This window comes from Protopterus annectens, chromosome 14.part0 (genome assembly GCF_019279795.1).
Source record: "Protopterus annectens isolate FY-2018-M chromosome 14.part0, PAN1.0, whole genome shotgun sequence".
NCBI lineage: Eukaryota > Metazoa > Chordata > Ceratodontiformes > Protopteridae > Protopterus > Protopterus annectens.
In genome coordinates this window covers 370,941,450-370,958,755 of record NC_056748.1, presented here as the reverse complement: position 1 = coordinate 370,958,755, position 17,306 = coordinate 370,941,450, and the positions used below count along the sequence as shown (strand labels likewise).

The window sequence follows — 17,306 nt, the reverse complement described above, 5'->3', positions numbered from 1 at the left end:
ACTTTTCATCCACATCTCACAGGCAAGCATAAATAAAGTGTGTATACATGGAGAGTTTATTTTTGGGATGTGGAAGGAGACTGGAGTACCCGCAGAAAACCAAGAGAGATGCAGGAGATCATGCATACTCTAGGCAGACCATGTCTGGAAAGCAGGACTGAGCTCTAGACCTTAGAGCTGTGAGGCAAGTCCTGGTAGTCATTCTGGATCTCAAGGATGCCTTCGTTCATATATCCATCCACTGTGAATTTCTCAGGTTGGGGGGGGGGGGTCCCTTTACCAGTTTACATCCTAGCCCTTTAGGTTGGCTAATATTCTGAGAGTTTTTACAAAGGCGTGGCTTCAGTAATTGCCTGTTGCAAAAAAAAAAGGCATTTCTGTGTGTTTCCTACATGGACAGCTGCCTCATTTTGACACATTCCCAGGAAGAGGTGGAGAGGGATTTTCATTTCACCCTAAACTGTTTTCTGAGCCTAGGGGGTTTCCTCCAATACCCCCAAGTCAAGCCTTACCTCTTCCAAGAAAGAGTTGATCCTTACTGAACTCCAGCAGTTAGGGGGCCTGCCTCTGTCCAGGTAAGAGATAGACTCTGTGGCTCAGTAGATGGCTCAAGAAATAACATCTTCAGGCAGTGAATTCCTGAGGGCACAGGGATTCATTGCTTCCACACTTCTGATGGTCCACCTGTCTATACTGCATATAAAAGAACTTCCTTTTTACCTAGGAAATACTTAAAGCCAACATTCACAGTCTCTCAAGATGTTTTCTATACTAAAGTGAGTCTCCAAAGAATTAGTGGTGTTTACCAGGTCGGAGAGAATCAAGAGTTGCCCTTCAAATAAGAATCCTACAGTCAGACACTAACAACAGATGCTTCAGACTTAGCTTTGAGGGACACACTTAGGAGACTTTAAAGTGCAAGGGGTGTGGTATGTAACTCAAAGGGAGAAACATATAAATATATAGGAGATGATAGCCGTAATTCAGGCAGTCAGAGCTTTCATGCCCACCCGGGAAGGAGTGGTTTTGCAGAAGATGGCAGGTGGCATTATTGATATGTGGTACAGCAACAAACACGGGACTCATTCTAACCCCTTGTACAGGCTGACTATGGCTGCCTAGGAGATAGCTTTTCAGTCCCAGATACCCTATGGCAGTCTAGACCCCATCCTAGTTGAACTCCGTGACTGACTGGCTAAGTAGGTTAGCTGCATATTCCTATGAGTGGCTGTTACACAGGGGTATTTTTCTTTGGATTGTTCATAGGTAAGGTGTCTCAGTAGTAAAACTATTTGTCTCCAAGCAGTAGGTAATCTGGAAGTTCTGCTACACAGCACCACACAGATGCTTGGGCAGTGGATGCCTTGTCCTTCCGATGAACAGGTCTCTCCCTCTCTGTATGCATTCCCTATGGATCTGATCTTCCTCTTCCTAGGGTGATCCAGTAGAAAGTGAGAAACATCCAAGTTTGTTCTTATAGCACTCTTTTAGCCTAAACAGCATTGGTTCCTCCCTCCTCATTCAGATACTCAGGGTGAAACATTATATGCTGCTTTTGCAAAAGGAACTTCTAACTGAAGACAAGAGGTGCTTGATACACTACAACTAACTGCATGAATGGTTTAATTATCTTGCTCTTCAGCCTAGGTACCAGTGCACAGCAAACATGCTTAACACGTGTAAGGAGACAGAAGCCTGCCACAAAGAAATCTTATTTTGCAAACGGGAGAGGTTTTCCCTATGTTGCCACAGGAAGGCTCAGCACCCTAGCACACCACCAGTGTCTTTGATTCTGCAATATTTAAGTGAACTATTCATATACTTCATCACTTAGCATCCCTGCAGCTTGCTGAACACTTTCTGAAGGGAGTCCTTCATCTGAGACCACCTGGTAAATATATTGTTCTTCCATAGGACATGAATTATGTCTTGAAAAACATGACATAGACACCTTTTGAACCTGCTGCCTCAGCCCCCTCCTGCCTTTAAATGTCTAACCTGGAAAACTGCCTTTTTACTGCCCATCACCTCAGCTAGGAGATTTTCAGGCCGTTATATGCAGAAATCCCTTTCTAATCATTCTTAGATGGTACCCTACATTTACACCAAAAGTACTGATGGAGTTCTTCCTCAGTCAAACTGTTCAGTTGACTGTTTAGTTTTCTAAGCCCCTTTAGATATGCACAGGCAACTGAGATGATGCTGAGATAAAACAGAGAACAAAGTACCTAAATCAGCTGTTTGTGTTCTTTGCACCCAGGAAGATGGGAAAATAAGTTTCCAAGTACATATTTTCTAAGTGGCTGTATCACTCTTGTCATGAAAAAAGGTTGACAGGGACCTTTGGAGACTGCAGAACTAGAGGACTGTATCTGCTGTGACTTTCTTGGGGGGGGGGGGGGGGAGTGCATAGGCTAATCTGGAGGCAGCGACTTGGTCTTCAGTTTACACTTTCACCAAATGCTACAGACTTGACATTGCTTCCAGGGCAAAAGCTGGGTTTGCTACTATCCTTCTGTGTGACTTGTTACAACCCATCCCACCCACTTAGTCCACCTACTCACCTTGTAAGCTCTGGGAATCATCCCAGTAGTAAGGACTACTTCAACAGTGATCTGTATGATTAACATAGTACTGTTGTATAAGAACTTGCCGCAACACTAGATGTTCCAATATCAGTGTGTTATAATACTAGTTCCTGCCATAATCATTTTTTATTCTTCTTGGGCATCATGGGCTGGCGTAGGATACCATAGTCCTATGTAACTACCCCTTCCCTCTTCTCTTCTCAGGGCCTCAGGGCTACTCAGGCCTGGATCAACTTGTTGAACCCTAATTCTGTATGCTCCTGGTCCAGATAATATCCACATGTGCTGCTGTTTGGCTATAGTCTTTAGGACCTTGCTTGGTATAAGGTAGGGTGGATACCCTGTCATCTTCCTGGACAACAAAGTTCTAAAACAGCATAAGTAGATGTATACTAGATAGCTGATATGCCTAAGGGGAGGACATCTGCTCATCCTAGAAGTGGAAGATTGTTGAGCTCCGGAAGTGGGAATGAACATCAGTCCTCCATGCAGCTGAAGTCGCACTAGTCAGAACTACTGCAAACATGATGCAGTTGGACATGTACCATTATGGTAAGTTCTTACACAGTTGTACTTTCAGAAGGATGTATTTTGTCTATTCTGAAAGCTTTATGAGCACCTTCTTAAATTCGCTAATCAGTGCTTGGAAAATAAGCTTTTTAGTCTGAAATTCAAGGTACAGCTTAAAGGAAAACTCCACCCTAGAACTAAAAAAAAATGTTTTTTTTTCACTGTATCTTTGTTTCTTGACCCATTTTCACACATCAAAATCACACTAAGAGCTTTATTTGCAATTTTAGCCTTTTTTCCACAACATGGCTACCAATGGAGCTTGATGTAGCAATGTGATCTTGTTCTTCCCAAACCCCTAGTAACTAAATTGCTGGCCTTTGTTCAGTGTTTTCTTTTGTAGTCTAAGAGGAATTGATTCTGCAACGGTCTCTCAGTGCAGTGATAGTTTTAACACCTCTGCAGTAGTGTGGGGGAGGGGACTCTCAATTTGTCTTGAACTACGATGAGGGTGATTAGAGACAGAAAAGAAGCAGTCCTTTTACAAAAGGTTTAGAAAATAACAGTGACCCCATTAGGTGGTGCCTCACACACAAGGTGGTGCCTCAACAGATCCTGGAAACTATCGCCCCATAAGCCTGACTAGCTTGGTCTGCAAAGCTATGGAAAGGATCATCATGGACCTCATAAATAAAGATATTAGGGACCTACAGACAGTGGATCCTACCCAGTTCAGCTTTGTTAAGGGCAGATCCTGCCTCTTAAACCTAGTCGATTTCTTTGAAACAGTCACCAAGGCCATTGACGAGGGGAAGGTGGTCCACACAGCCTACCTGGGCCTCGCAAAAGCCTTCGATACAATACCCCACTTGGGCATTATAGATAAGCTCACCAGCTTAAATATAAACCCCTATGTCACTAGATGGGTTGCAAACTGGCTCAAGGACAGAACCCACATGGTTAGAATTGCTGGACCCATGTCAGACTCCAAACCAGTTACAAGTGGTGTCCCACAAGGCTCAGTCCTGGGACCTCTCTTGTTCAGTATATATTTCTCGGAGGTACAGGCCAACATGGAAGGACTGTGGCTGACCAAGTTCGCAGATGACTGAAAACTGGGCACCATAATCGACTCTCCAGCCGACACAAGCATCCTCCAAAAGGGCCTCATAGAAACAGACAACTGGTGCCAGAACCATGGCCTCAAGCTAAACGCCAAAAAGTGTATAGTCATCCCCTTTGGCAAAAACAAAGTGCCCACAAATTACCACATAGGTGGTAATCCATTAAGTACGGAAGAAGTAATTAGGGACCTGGGGACCCAAGTTGATAGCAATCTCTCATTTGACAACCACGTGGCCAAAGTGGTTAGAAAAACATTTTATATAGCCCACCTAATCATGAAGGGATTCACATCTAGATCAGGGGAGGGCATCGTGCCTCTTTACTCATCCCTCATCAGGCCCATAATTGAGTACAATGCCCCTTTTGGGCTGTACCTTACCAGACACCTGCAGCAACTGGAAAGACCCCAAAAGTACATCACCAAGAGGATCAAAGGGCTCAAACAGATGCCATATGCTGCCCGGTTAAAGAAACTCCAGCTCTACTCAGTGGCATACCGCCTGCTCAGAGGCGATCTGTGCCTGATGTATAAAGCCATGTCCAACCTGGAATTAATGGACATGCTACACCTCAGAAAATCCAAATCCCATCGAGCTACGCGCTCGAGAGACTTGAACCTCAGCACTGAAATAAATAGGACGTGCTGGAGGGACAGATTCATAACTCAGAGGCTCCCTTCACTCTGGAATAAAATCCCAGTCCAGGTTAGGCAGAGTCCCTCATTGACTGTCTTCAAGAGGAATCTTGATGAGTGGATGGGAGATCGTAGGTTTACCCCGGGTATCACTTCTGTGTCACTGTTAGACAGAGGTACAGTATACTAACCTCGAAAAAGGGCATAGCAAAATTAATTTAAAATGGGTGGCGAAAGCCAAACACACTCTGGCTAGGCTTATAAATGCCCTAGGGCAGATAGCCTGCTATGAACCTATGAACCTATGTCAATGGCATGGGAATTCAAAGTTACTTCCTTATGTCTGGCATGAGTCATACAAAGTATTATGGGAAAGAGAAAGGGTTTAGGGAGAACAAGATCACATTGATACATCAAGCCCCATTGGTAGCCATGTTGTGGAAAATTATAAATAAAGCACTTAGAGTGATTGAGTGTTAAAATAGGTCAGGAAACAAAGATAGAGTGAAAAAACAGTTTTTTTTAGTTCTAGGGGGGAGTTTTCCTTTAAAGGCTTTGAAAAGGAAGATCAGCACTGGGTTCAGAAAGCAGATGTCCAGTGCTGTGCGTTTTGATACACGTGGCATTATGTCCTACCCAAGACTGTTCATTTTCCTGCACTGTGGGTCAGTTACATGTAATATGCTGCATTACAAAACCAATTAGAAAGTCAAGATTTGAAATGTTTCTGTGTTGGCATACTCCAAGAAAGTGAATAATTAAAGTGGAACACAAAAAAGTAGAAGCTGGGATAATGATAGGCACTTTTCAGGATCTAATAGATTCATTCTGGGCAAAGAAGGGGTGTTTACCACAGAAAAGCGCATTTAGGAACTTGGTAGGGAAATTATACAAAACAGATTGTTAGGAGAGTCTGGAAAAAGACTTTAAGTAAAAGACTCAGAGGATTTTGATAAGGAAAGTATATGATGGGTTCTTAAGAGATATATTTTTACCCATTCATAATTACTAAAGTGGTGGAGGAGATATGGAAAGCTGTAATGCGGACTGGTTAAAACAAGCCCACTTAAGAAGAGTCAGGCAGATGTAATCATGATGTCATACAGGATGAGGTTCTCACCTTGTGCAGTACAGCAGTAGAAGTGGCACTCCAACACTTACTGGACCTCTACATGAGAGTGTTGTGGGTCGCACACAGAGTATAGCATGGCACGGCATCATGAAGGCTTTCCCCCTTGGCAGTAGAGCATACCTCTTAACTGTCTAGAATTTTGCAGAATGCCCTGGTTTTTGCCTCCTTTTTTTGTCAGTCCCTCATAAAATTTGTGTTTTTCTGACAATTCATTGAGGATTGCAGTCAGTAAGTAATGACAGACATTTCAGTTTCAGACAACATATCCTTCAGAAAAAATGCATGTGAATGAAAACCCTGTTATTCTAGTAACTTTCCAAGTCAATATGAGCAGTAAGTAAAACTGCTCCCTGATTTTGGGCATTTATCTCCCCCATTATTTTGGCATTGTTTAGAATTCCTGTGCTAAGAGGTTGAGATGTATGTAGTAGGGTAGCCCTCCCAACACACACCCATCCATGACCATATTCCATAATACAAAAAAAAAATCACTGACCACTTTTATGATGTCTCTTTTCCCAGCTTATATGAAAGAATAATTAAACATTTTGGGGAAGAATGATGAAAGGTTTGCAAAGGAGAAAGGGCCCAGAAAAGCATGTTTAAAAATCCACTGATAGAAAAGGGAGCTAATTGACGGGCATTTGTCTCTTACTCTGGTCTGTTAATGGTAGTACTGTTAGTTATTTGTATCTTTGTGCTGCCAGGAAATGGAACTTGGTGCTCAGTGATAGTGATACTTAACTTGATTAACATTCTGTTCACTAGTCGGAGTTTTGTGTTCAACAGATCTGAAGGGCTTGCTTTAATCAAACTCCTTTTACTGAATTCTAAACGTCTTTATGTGTATATTCAGGCCAATAAAGCCAAAGCCCACTAGCTGTTGACATCCATGTTTCGGCCTTTTTATTGACCTCATCAGTAGATTGTTTGGTTGTACTTTAGAAACTCGGGGTCTTTAAACCCATCAGTTGCCCATAGATATTAAGGTGCTTGCAAAATATCCCAACTAACATCCAGCCAAAGGGTAAAAAGATCACACAGCCAAAACATTCGGTATAAACTACAAGCAAATCAAAATGATAAATGCTTGTGTAGTTCTGGTCAACTCATAGAAGCCTTATGGACAGTTATCTGAACCATCCGGAGACTTCATGACAGAGATACGGGAGTAGATTGTCAGGCCTTTATACTGTCAGACCCTCTCCAGCCATCCCAGTTTGTTTTGAATCCAAACCCAGGTTACCAGCATTGGAGATGGATACTTTGCCTCAGCACCAATGAGAACATACCAGTAGTCTGTGCTTAGACTTATAACTTGTGATTATGTGCGCTTGTTGCTTTCCAGTTTTGTCGAAAGATGCACCTGGTTTGAGCCTTTTAACATTTGTGATTGCGTGGCAAGGTTCCTAAAATTTAATTAATTCTAGCATTTTAATGTTAGGCTGCATGAACTGAAAAGTAAGATGTTTATTAGGGTGCATGAACCGAAAAGTAAGATATTTATTACTTTCATTCAGCTCACCACAACACATATTGTTGCTCTTCCTAAATCACATCAGTTGCATGACCAGTACTGTAAAGTTTCTCTATATTGATTATAGTTGTTACTCTGCCTTTTGTCTGTTGCACCCTTCATATTATAGCCCATAACCATTGCGTCTTCCCAGCCATGTACAATCTTATTTAGAACAGTCTGCCTACTAACAGAGTGGGTGTCTGCTGGAAACTGCACCACTTTTTTTTTAAAAAACATCTCTCAGCTCTAATGGATTTATGCAGTTCATTCTGGTTCTCAGTGTTAAAAGAATTTTTAACATTCCCTCTAAGGTTTTGTAAGACAACATTTCTCTGGCTCATTTTACATTTAGAATTAATTCACTTAGAACCTTTGGGAGTGTTTTCTTTCATAAGGTGTCAGGATTGTAATTATTGTGTTTTGCTGCCTGACAACAGTGTAATAAAATCTACTTCAAGTCTTCTGAAACAATAATTAGTTCTTCATGGTTATAAAGTTTTTCTCCATCTTGATTATTTTGTTACAGGCAGTGTATGTAGACATTTAAGAAAAACATATAGGGAATAATAAGTACACATTTTGTTGCTATTCTACTGTAAAATTGTTTCTGAATATTTTTGCATTACTTTCCCTTTTTCAAGTTTCATGTCAGTGTAAAACTAGAATTTTAAGGAACATGCAACTTATTTTCAGCAGTTTTACCACAAACCTATAAGGCATATTTTAGATTATAGTATATATTAGGAATTATGTTTTTTCTTTTATATGCTGTCAGTGTCGTAAATGAACACAGAATGCTTGTCTATAATCTGTTTGCATGATTCTCTCTCTCCATTTCCTTTCTGTAAAGCAGTAATGGTGACGTTGTAATCACCAGTGTTCACTCTAGGGATTACTGCTACAGTTGCATTCATAAAGCACAGGAATTTGTAGAAAGTGGACAAATCCCCTGTGTGGAATGATTTTTTTCCCTGTGCTAAGTTTTTTGTTTTTATCTTGACTGAGGCATTTGGTAGTCTGTACCTCTCTCTGAAGAAGGTGACTTCCAGACCAGTGAAGTCCCTCGTATTGGGATTTTTATTATCCTTATTGTTGCCTATTGTTTTCTACTAATGGTTGCTAGAGTTAGTACATCTTGTTCATGTTTTTGGTATGTATATTCCTTCAGGTTTCTTAGGCTGATTATATGCCCAGAAAAATTACCAGCAGTTGAGCCTGTGGTCAGTAGGTCCTACTGAATGATATCCACTGCCTTACCAAATAAACATGCAAATAGTGCTCTTATTTTAACAAGAAAAATGTTAAGGCCTTCCTAAAGCACCAAAAGCTCCATGTTTAAGCCTGGTGACTCTTGCCCCACCACCACCACTTTGCAGGGTGTCCTTTTCCCACAAGCCCTAGTGCCACTGTAAGATGGAAAATCCTAGGATTATTGTTAATAGGGAAGCAGGCAGGTTGCAGCAGGCAGTACAAGACCCCCCACCCACCCACCTTTATCCCTGCACAGAACAGACAGATCTAGTTCTATGGAGGTACCAGTTTGTAAGCCTCTGGCCCCAGCATCTATTACATATCCATCTAGCTTTGGGGGCAATCAGTGAGTAGTGCTTTCTGTGAGTGACTAGACTTCACCAGGTCATTTTACTGTATTTCAACCAGATGCCATTGGCCAGGCTTCTGTGATAGGCAAGCACATGGCACAAGTTTGTGGGGAAGACCTTTCACGTTATTCCTGCTATTTTCACTGAACAGTTATTTGGACAAATGGCTGCCATTTTAGTACTTTGTTGACCCATCTAGGTCCTGCTATTGTGGGAATAGTCACTGGATCCTGGGACTTTGACCCCCCCCCCCCCCAGTGCCTGCCCTAATCTTGTTTTATTACATGTAACTTGCCAGAATGCATGTCACATTATGGCAAGGGATGATACCCCAACATTAATGGCCACAGAGCCCAGTTACTCTAAGGTACCTTGACCTCTGCAAAGAAGAAAAAAGCTCTTAAGAAAGTAAAAAAAATAACAGATCTGGCCTTTGCTTCTCAAGTGTACTCCCTTTGGTTATGACACAGATGCTGATAATCACTGTTATCCAGATCCCCACCAGAACATGTCTCCTGGGGTCTATGTTAAAAGATCGAGTTTAAAATAGTTGACTTTCATATGATTGACTATTTAAAAAGTCGAACATATCCCTATTCTCTTAAACATTGAATTGTCCTGAGATTGCAGTACAGTGGGGATTGGGAAATATGCCTTTTTCCCACTGTGTTGCGATCTCAGAGATGGTATGTATAATAAAATACTGTTTTTGAGTTTTTACATATGTTCAACTTTTTAAATAAGTAGTCAGTCATATGAAATTCAACTATTTAAAAGTTGATCATATGACATAAAGCCGTATGATGTGGTGAGACTTTGAACCTGATGAGCAGCATTTTAAGTGGGGTTCGAAGAAGATTTCAGACTATTATAAGTAGTATTTACTTGGAACTGATATGCCCAGACCTACTGCCATCATACCTTCCTAGCCTAAAACGATGCATTCAAAAATCCATACCTGGATCCACAATGTCAACCCCCTGTACCCAGGCAACCAAACTACTTTTATAGAGTAGAGAAAAATAGTGTAGTATTTCTTCAAGGATCTGATAGCTGACCAAGCAGCCATTTCACTAGATTCACTGAGGTACTCCAGAATGATGTCCATTGTTGATACATTTAGAAAACAAATTATGTGATAAATTTGCTAAGAAAGTATGTCTGTAACTTTGGGTAGTTAGGCAGTTAATTAGTGCCCAGGTAATTAATTACCAGACTTGTAAAGCAAATACAGGAGATGTCAAAATCTGTACAGAACAATCTTATGGGGATGACACTTACAAGCTTATCCAGACCAAAGCATTAGCTTGGGTGGTACTAATGGGGCAGTTGCCCTGGTCGGGTGTGATCAGCAGGTTACAATACATCTTCGGTGCATTATCAGCATTAATTGTATTTGCAACCAGAGCTGAAGCACTGCAGTGCATGTGCCACATGGACTGTAGCACTGTAGTGCTTCATGTGCCACATAAACTTGTAGCACTATAGTGTTTCATGTGCCACATAAACACTTGCATTGTAGTGTTTCTTGTGCCAAATAAACTTGTAGCACTGCAGTGCTTCATGTGCCACATAAAGTCTTGCACTGCAGTGCTTAATGTGCCACATACTTGCACTATAGTGCTTCATGTGTCACATAAACTTGTTGACAACCATGCCACTAAACATGATGCCATACATGTTTCTGCCAATGCAGTGGCTTCAGGTACTGTCTTGGCAAGGCATGCCTGTCTTAAGATTCAATCCTGCCTGAAGACATATGGGGCTATATCCCAAATGGCCCTTTAGACAAATATTCACACTGTTACAACAGTGAAGTAACTTCTTTAGCCCATCCCCAAATATAATAGAAACCTTCCCACTAAGCAGTGGCCCATCTGTCAAAATCAAACAAGGGCTGAACAGTTCAAGTGGAAGAAAGATCTTGGTAAGGGAACTGAGAGGAAGGAAGATGCCAAGACAGGAAAACAGAGTAGAGGTCAGGTAAGTGAACGACCCCTGCCTAAGATAACCTCTATACTTTTTATTAGCCTGCAGACTCCTTTCCTCTGCCTCTCCATACCTGATAGATGGAATATTAGGATTTTTCTAGTGTTAGTGGTTTGGTCTTGCTCCAGCACTTGTGTCAGGGGGCTGATAACTTCTGTGTGCAGGCTTTCACAGTCACACTTGTTAGGATAGACCAGCTTCACTATCACCAAAAAGAAAAGAAGAGGGCACAAACTGCTGTCACTTTCTACCTGGCATCAGCCTGACTTGTCCAGCATGAAGAAGAGACCAGTGCACAGAAAGGATACCCAAGGCTTAGGAAGTCAGCCCACATGAGTGGATGTCTGCCATAGTGAATTTTCATGTTTCTGCATGCTATTATAGCAGTGAGCCCAGTTTTCAAACATGTACTTCTATGTAAAGTTATTTATTGTAAAGCTGTACTTTATGGCAACTGACGGTAATGCTTTAGTAGTCGGTTATATTTCCAATTAAGTAGTAACCTACTGAGACAGTGCGAATCTCAGAGAGAACTATGTATTTATGCAGATTTATGTAACATCAATGAGGGGAAAATATAATATGAAATATAGCAAACTGAACCTGGTTGTGGATTCCAGACTTTTCTCTAAATTCATAGCAGTTCTTTAAATCATTTTGCAGGTGCTGTTCATCTTGTAATGTTTATGTATTTAGTTAGTTGACCGAGTACGTGGCTCATCCAGATTAACTTTTCCATCCTTAACACAGGTCAGAAGCAGGCAAGTCACAATATATGCATATGTCTAGTACAGTAAAGCTAATTGCATAGTATAAAGCAGAAATACTTTCTGATTAGTAAAACAATGTACATTTTTAAATTAAAACGTTACCAATGTGCAGATCTGCAAGAGGCAACTAGAAAAGTGAGAAGACTGTCTGCCATAGCAGGTAATGAAGGCTATAAGCTGTTAATGAACTGCTTCCTGTAGTCCAGGGTTTTTTTTTGGCTCCTATTGCTGATGAGCATCAATACTCCTCCTGATCTATTGACACATTTGTTACTCCTGTGATAGGAGACATTTCTAGATCTTTTTTCTCTGTGATGCAGGAAACAATTTTAGAGGCCATCATTTGGGCAGCCATCTTGACATTTTTTGCTTATTGCTCTAACCCCTCCAACTAGTATCTGACATCTGTATCCCCACGAAAGCTCCTGCTATGCCCTTTCTCAACACACAGGTATTACTGAGTATATATTGTAAAGGGCTACCATCACCAGCTTAGCAGAAGCAAGCTTGCATCTCTGGCCATTGGCTTTAATCATTGTCTGAAAGTATTTGTTTGCATATAGTGAATGGCCAACCAGAACCTCAATTCCCTGTCCCGATATGAGTGAGCAGATGTCAGTTGCTCATTCCCACCTTCCCCTCCTGCCTGTCCCAGCACTCAAGTTGCTAGTCAAAGTAATTTGGGTTATAGTAATGGATTTATCCATCTGTACTGGGAATGCCCGACTGGAGCCTTAATCATCTACCAAAATTTGAATCTCTTAGCCTCTATTTCCTACTGGGTGACTCTTAGCAAGTCATTGAACCAGATAATGCTCACAGCTTGCCCATGAAAAGGGACACTTGTGTCCAGTGGACTTATTCAGTTTCCAAATAAGATTCATACAGTAGATGAAGTGTTTCACAAGGTTAAGGTAAACAAATTTGTCTACAAGTGCCAGTAACATTAAATACTGACTGTTACTAGTCATTAGGTTCCATAAAACATATTTATACCATTTCAGAGAGTTGAACTTTGTAGTCTAACACTGAAATAGTTTGCATTTATGCTACTCGCAACACTTGAGGGCAGAAAAGTTAAAGCTCAGAGTATATGAGATGAGAATGCCTCATAATCAAGATTAGATTAGCTTGTAAAGATAGTTAGAAGCAGCTGTAATAAGTTTGTCCAGAAAGGTCAAATCAAGCTAGCTAGGTATCTCTTGAACATAAGATATATTGTATTGTGTTGAAGTAAGGGGTAAATGCCGTGGTTACTGACTTAACTATTAATAAGCATAAAAGGCAGCAGCAACACATTCCTTATTGGTTACCAGTCAGTCCGAAGAACAAATTGATTTGTTTTATTCCGAAAAGACCAACTTTTTTTAGTTTTTATATTTCTGTATAGCAATCATCGAAAGAGAGAGAGACTGCTTTGAAATAGTGGGAAATTCCACACCCCAAATACTGTAGGTATGTTATGCCCCACATCAAGCTGCATAATAATCACAATAGTTCTTAAATGTAAGTAAGGATCTAAACAAATGCATAGATAATTAAAGGCATTTTCTGTTTTCTGTTATTCAGGTGCTGTTAGGAGAGGTGTTGACCTCAAGCAGAAGGAACTGCAGCATTGATAAAATTATGGCTGCACATTCATGAAACTCTCTAATTAATGAGTCTGCAAAAGTAATTCGAATTAAGCATTTTTTGTTTCTTTTTTGCTCTTTTTTTGTAAAGCAGCAGTATATAAAGACAGTATGTCATTTTTAATAGTACTTCACCAAACATTTTGAGTGGAACAGTTGTAAAACATCTGCAGACATTTCATAAAATTACCATATGAAAAAAATTATCATCAGAGAAGAAAAATGCCAAGGGTATGTTTGCGTAGACTGCATATGTATGTATATATACTTTTATGTGACTTAATGCTGTTGTGACAAACATATGCTTCTCATAGCCTCTTTGTTTCTATCAGTCTTGGCCAAACAAAATGTCTGTATGGATTACTGAACAGATGTCAGTCTAGGGTGAAGCTTCCTTCCTGACAGCCATGTTTCCTTTATTAACAAACAGAACACTGGTGCTTGATGTGTATGGATGCATACGTGCATGTGTGTGTGGTTTTTGGATGAGGGGGATATAAACAATTTTTTAACCATTTTTAATCTGTACGTTGTCCCCATAGTGGTAGGATATTTTATGAAACTAACTGTACACAAGTCAGTTTTAGCAAAGAGTGCACATCCAGGAGGGCTATTTGTGAGATATGGATGGCAGAGTGACACTTAGTCCTTTTCCTTATTGTCTGACCCTTTGATCCAGTTGTATTACCAGTTTATCATTAATAGCCAGTGTTCCTTTACATGGACAGTCATTTCATCAATGTTGGAATATCGACTACAGAAATAATAACTCATGATGCCTGTTCAGAAAAGGGCTGTTATCTTTTATTTATTTGTTTAAGCTGGCAAGTGAACTAGTCCACTCGTAGACTCTTTTCAACCATAAGTCCATGACCTAGGCCATAGGGGTAAGAGCAAGTACAATTTATGTATGGACTATTTAGTATTGTCAGTCATCCAGCATGTTTTTTGGGAGGTGATAGGAAACCAGAGTACCTAGAACCCCCCCCCACCAAGTCAGCAGGGACAATGCCTGATTTATTAGACAGAACTCTTACTATTAAGCACCAATGTGTGTGTGGTTTGAAAATATTGCTACATAATTAAACCTTCATTACACTTTGTAAACCAAGCCTCTGCATTCAATAATGTCAACACTTTTAACTCGGATTCACCACTTAAAGTTCTTTGTCTGTGGCCAGACCTTCTGTTGGCATGCATTAACACTGTACTTTTATGGCTCCACCAGGATCCAGCTTAGTGTGAGCCCTTCCTGCTTCAGCAATACTGCTGCATTAGCCCTTCAGACACATGGCTAGACTTCTAGAAGGTTGTGATATTGAGTAGAACAGTTTTTCCAGCTTTTTCTGCACTACTTGCGTCAGACAGTACTTTGACAGAAGTGGTAGAGTATGCATTAACAGAAGGATTCACTGATTAAATACAAGTATGGGCTGCCTGCAACATCCAAAAAGACATGATGATCCATTGGCTTTGGTCATCATCTGTTTGTCTATATGCGGTTGCAGGTAATCTTTTTTTGGAGTGTAACAAGTTGACAGATTTTACAATTTTCCAGTAGAGTACTTTATCAGAAATGTTGGGAGAGCAAATATTTTAACTAAGAAAATGAATCCTTTGACCTGTGACAATAGAATCTGAATTGCCCAAACATTTTAAGGCCTTACTAGGTTTAATGCTACTGACTGCCAAAAAGTACAATTACTAATGGAAATCAAAGCATAAACCAACTGTAACTGAAGTACTGAATATAGTAAAGGAGATAAAAGAACTGGAGGTAGAAACTTTCGAAAAGAGAAAGAACAGATTACATACAAGTAATGGAATTTGTGGGAACATTACATCCAGACTAATGTTCAGGAGGGTGAGTGAGGTTTAAGGCAAGGCAGGAACTGAGCAGTTTGTGTAATGTTAGAGTGGATAATAATTATTAAAAGTAAAATATGTATGTATACTGCATGACAATAATGAAAATGTCACTGTGATTTATTTTCTTTTTTCTGTTATGTATATGTACCTATGGCATTGTCTTAATTGTGATTTAAAGATTGCAGGTAATCTTGTGTTGATGAAATGTGCATTGATGGTTAGGGTAGATCAGTACTGTTTAATTAACCTCTTGCTTGATATCTGCCCTGTAATGTGTAAGTTTGTGCCTTGAATATAGATGTTCAACATTCAGAATTATCCCTTTGCATCTGAGGTGGATTGCCAGTATTTCTGTTTTCATATGTATGTTTGTCACAGGCACCATCCCATGTTCCCGTTAGAGGCCTTGAGTAAGGTGAAGTCCTCAGCTCAAGGTCAAACACTTTTGGAAGAACTGACAGCCTGTTTATTTTTTTATGTACAATTCAACCAAGGATTTTTCTTGTCAGCCTGCTTAGTTTTTTTGTATAGAATTCAACCAAGGATTTGTCTCTCGTATGCATTTCCAGAGACCCCAGCAGTCAGCTGTCACTTACCTCACCCAAAAAATGCATTTTCAAGTTAAAAGAAAGCATTAAAGGATTGGCAAATTTACTGCACTTATTCTGAGACATTTAAAGCAGGATGGCTGCCTTGTCAGCACACAGCTAAGAGATTTAATTAAATGACAGTATAAACTAAGAATATGAGCAGCAGGTGGTCTGTGAGGAAAACTGTGATAATGTTCTGTTCTATATTGAAATGATGAAAAGTAAAGATGATCACACCAGCATTAAGAAGTGTACTTCTCCTTTGAAGTTTCTGCAGTCTGTAAGACTGAGTCATTTTGCTTATACATTATTTCTCACACATTTCAGAAGTCTTCCAGAGCATCTTAACTTTTAAAGTGAATTTGTACAGCACACTGTCACTGTCTGTTTAGATTGCAATCCGAGTAGCACATGCTGTGGTTGTACTTGCTATACAGACCTTTTACTTTTGACATTTCCATGTTTAAAATTTTTGTATAGAAAAGTGAATTGGCCTCAACCACTGGGATCCATGGTTACTGTTGAGAAAGTGACTAATGCTATACACGAACCTAGCATATCCCTTTCTCCATATGCTGTCTGAATTTGGTGCAGCAAACACAGGCTTGTTTTTCCCCCAACATTGTATGAAACTGCTGTGTTGAGTAAGAAAGAAACTAACACATCTTGTTTGATGCAAGTGTGTTTACCCTTTGAAGTAGAAACAGCCCAGAATGATGCTTATAGTCATGCAGGATAAAATGTGAACAAGGTATTACAACTACGGATTTTTTGTTAATAGTTTCTAAAGTGATTCATGAATACATCTCTCAATGTAAAACAGTATGCGTTAGTAGTATTGTGTCAAGGCCAAGAGTTTTATTTTTTTATTATTCATAAGAGCATAAGTTCTTATAAACACAGTTTGCATTTGAAATTGCCTTTTAGGTTATTGGCCAGTAAGGTGCTGCTCTGCTCATAGAGGTGCATAGTTGCATATTTTAATACTAGGTTTACATATCAATCCAGCCTTTGTACTCTGGTGCATTTATAGGCATTTGCACTTCAAGTTAAACCAGTAGTAAGTTTAGCTGGCTCTTGACCTGCTGCATGGCGACTTACTGCCATTATAGGGAAAAACTTCAGCTTTAAGTGTACTTTTTTGGAGCACTGATCTGAAGAATGGCAAAGATTCCCTTGTACAAGTGTGTGTGTGTGTGTGTGTGTGTGTGTGTGTGTGTATACCTGTTTCAGATGGTAAGGTTATAATACCAGTCATACACCTGTAGGTGTTAAAACAGATTTATTGTCATCAGAAGCACTGTCTGGGTAAGTCACTCAGATTCACACAATAGGCAGATGGAGGTAG

General features: G+C 40.1%; 1 protein-coding gene across 3 annotated transcripts in view; it reads left to right on the top strand.

Moving 5' to 3' along the window:
- The window catches only part of NDST2 (N-deacetylase and N-sulfotransferase 2), a 1,311,836-nt gene that overhangs the window by 222,867 nt on the left and 1,071,663 nt on the right, over positions 1 to 17,306 (top strand). The gene's annotated exons all lie outside the window — the stretch shown is intronic.